Here is a 3,594-nt window from a genome sequence, read left to right on the forward strand (position 1 = left end):
ACATTTTAACGTGTTTACAATATTTTTTAATTTCTCTTATGTAGTCTTAGGATCTTGTATTATATATATTAAATGCTTCAATTTGGCACACAGTCGTGTGAACAAGTTTTCAGAACTTCTTTTCATGTTGCAACAAATAAATAACATTTCGGTTTTCAATCGGTTTATTTATGATCATTAGCGAGGGAACAAGATTAGGCGTTTTAGATAGAGAATTTTCAGCCGTCCATTATTACTGTACTTTCAATATTGTACATACATGTGTATTGTATACAGGATACGGTTGAATAACACGTACAAGCGAATGGAAGAGGATGATTCTTTATGACAAAAATAAGAAAAAAGAAAAGAATAAAATTATTTTTATTTGAAATTTGATTCTCCTCTTTTTTCTCATTTTTCTCGTAAGGTACGACTTTCCAGTCGTTTGTACTTGTTATTCAGCCGCAACTTGTATACAGAGTAAAGTAGCTAAACGGGAACACCTAAATATGGGGTATTGGTTGATAACTAAAATTCATTAATAACTCCGATCCTTTAAATATGTTTGGGACAAGAATTAATGAAACCAATCACAAAATAAATTCACTCTACTTGAAACGTACATATTTATTTTTTTACGTAATCACTATTTAGTGCAACACATTTTTTCAAATATCCATGAAGAAACATTTGGGTTTATGGAAAATGTTGATTTTTTAATAACTCATTTAAGTTTGAGAACAACTAAAAGTCTGATTGTGCAAAAGCATGAATTTAAATTTAGAAAAATTGAATTTAGAATGCAAAATATGTATAGTTATACGAGCCCCTCAAAATAGCGTAATTTTATCCTAAGCAATTTTAAATAACAAAGTTAGGTGTTTCCGTTTAAACGCTACGTTCAGTATACACACTTATATGTAGATATATTCAAAAAAAATATATATGTATATATATATACGCGTTAATGTAGATGCAAAGATGTGTGTGTGTGCGTGTGAGTGCGTGTACACATGGTGTGCAAACACACGCGTGAATGTAAGTACGAGGAAATAGAATAATCGGTCCACCACGCAATTGAAACGTTTAAAATAATTCAGTGATTTGCAACACTGATTATATATTTACATCCAACAGAAGTTAACACTAAATCTACCGACACTTCATGTTTACCTATTTCTACCAAGAGGAATTGCTGAAACTTCTTTAAGTATATAGAGTCAAAGTAAATGTCAAAATAAACATAGAAGACAGCATAAAATATAATAGTTGGTATAGTCATTGGATAGAGAATGAAACGCTCTTTAAAATGAGCGTTTGTGAGAGTCGATAGCTTTATTAGTTCCGGAGATATAGCGATTTTAGTTTCAAGTCGATGCGGTGGCTAGTTTGTTTATGTTTCATTGAGATGAATGAACTCGCGCGCGTGAAAATAGTAAACAGTGCGTAGTAAATTCTTGGAAATACTACGACTTCCTGGTCACGTGACTGTCTCGACTCACGCGCGACAAAGAGGTACGACGCAATGCGTCAGACGGAGACAGAGATAGTCAAATTGAGAAAAATATCCTTTTACATAAATTACGATATCTCGAAAACGAAAAGTCGGATCGGCAAAAACCAAAAACCATTTTAAAAGGGAGGCTTTACCGTTTCTAACAATGCCTCAATAATTAATAAAACGCTAATAGTTTCGGAACTGCACGCGTCTAAACTGTTGGTATTTTTAATGCGCGTTAATAGCCTTTTCTAAGGCGGAGAGCGGAATTTAAAAAATTACCTTTTACATAAATTACAATATCTCGAAAACGGAAAGTCGGATCGGCAAAAACCAAAAACCATTTTAAAGGGGAGGCTTTGCAGCTTCTAACAATGCCTCGATAATTAATAAAACGCTAATAGTTTCGGAACTGCACGCATCTAAACTTTTAATATTTTTAATACGTGTTGTTAGACTATTCTAAGACAGTGGCCATTGAAGATTCTCTCTTTTCATCTTTGTTATATATTTCTTATTTATATCGGCAGCTGACCAGAATTTGATACCAAATTCTGTCCGATTTTTACAAAAAAATATAAATCGTTCAATCGATCAGATGACCGGTCGTGATAGGTTTAGTGTTAAATTCTGTTCAAAGGAATCGTTTAATTTTAGAGAGAAAACTATCGAATAATTTTAAGTTTATACATACATTTAGTTATATTTTCACGAGCCACGAGATTCAGTATAAACGCTCGTATCAAGATAAACAAAACGACAAATAACTTTTTTTAAAAACCCTATTGGAATTTACTTTTATGCGTACGTGAAGGTCCATTTATTCTCGAAATATTACGTAAACGATCTTGAAAAATATTTTGTACATAGAATGTTCAGTTTAAAATGTTGAAATTGTTTCTTCTGCCTGAACATAGAACATTAACACCGTAACATGTTATTAATATTAATACGATTCGCGTTAATAACTATGTCTACGGTTGTTTGCATCGAAACAAAGCGTAGAAACACTGTAAAAGATTTTACATAATTTCCTTTCTACAATCGAGTGGTTCTATAGTCATTCTTGTCCCGATTAATTTCAAATTACGTCCTGTTCGTACACGCGTGCACTCTGAGGATATTTTTCATAGTTCGAGCATGATCGTCGGAATCGTAATAAACCGTAAAAGAGTAAAAAAAAACTTCATAGTTGTATTTTTTAACGAAAAAAAAACACAGTACGTCTATATTAAGATGCGTGTATGCGTGTGTGCGAGTATGTGTATATGTTTGCGCTTATAATTTCGTACATACGAGTCAGCGTTACCAATTGCACGTGCAGGGTTTTAAAAATACTTAGATATACGTCCACTTACATATAGAAGCGATCGCTCGAGTGGCAATGGAACGTTTAAACCTCGCGGAGACAATAAATTATCGTTGAAATTAAACACAGTTGTTTCTGCTACGAAGAAGAGTGGTAACAAGTGGCGATTGTTAACGATAATTTATTGTTACGGGCACGCGAACTATCGATTCCGTTGAATCTTTATTTCGTGGTCTGACGCAGTTTCAATCAAGGATGAAACGGTTTGCAGAATATTTGAAGTATCGAAGCTTGGTTGGGCCGTAATGGACTTGAATAAATTTGCAGGTTTCAACGAAAGGAAATTTGAGAAAAGGTGAATGTCGAGTCGCCGCTCGATAGATTAAGAAATAAAAGGTAACTTTTAAAAGTGTGCGTTTAAAGACCGCTCGAAGGAAACTGTGCGTTAGGTAGAGTAAAAAGTGTTCTACCACTTAAACGATGGCCGATTTATTTGGTCCTGTCACGCGTTTCGCGCCAATTTGTTGTTGACAGTTGCGTTTAGGTGGAAAAAAAAAACGGCTCGATAGCGCCGCAATAATCTATGTATGCATCATCACTGTATACGTTTCTATGCTGACCGATATTTTAATAACAATTTTCATTCCTTCTACCTCCTGAAATCCGTATCACGGACGAGCAAACGGGGTTCGTCTTTCTAGATCTACGAAACCAAAATGCCGCGAACGTGCCTTATTTTAATTACGAACGTCTTTACGAAATTAAATCGTGCCATTCTGGGGAAACGGGTTGCATCGATCGGATC

Source organism: Colletes latitarsis, chromosome 7 (genome assembly GCF_051014445.1).
Source record: "Colletes latitarsis isolate SP2378_abdomen chromosome 7, iyColLati1, whole genome shotgun sequence".
NCBI lineage: Eukaryota > Metazoa > Arthropoda > Insecta > Hymenoptera > Colletidae > Colletes > Colletes latitarsis.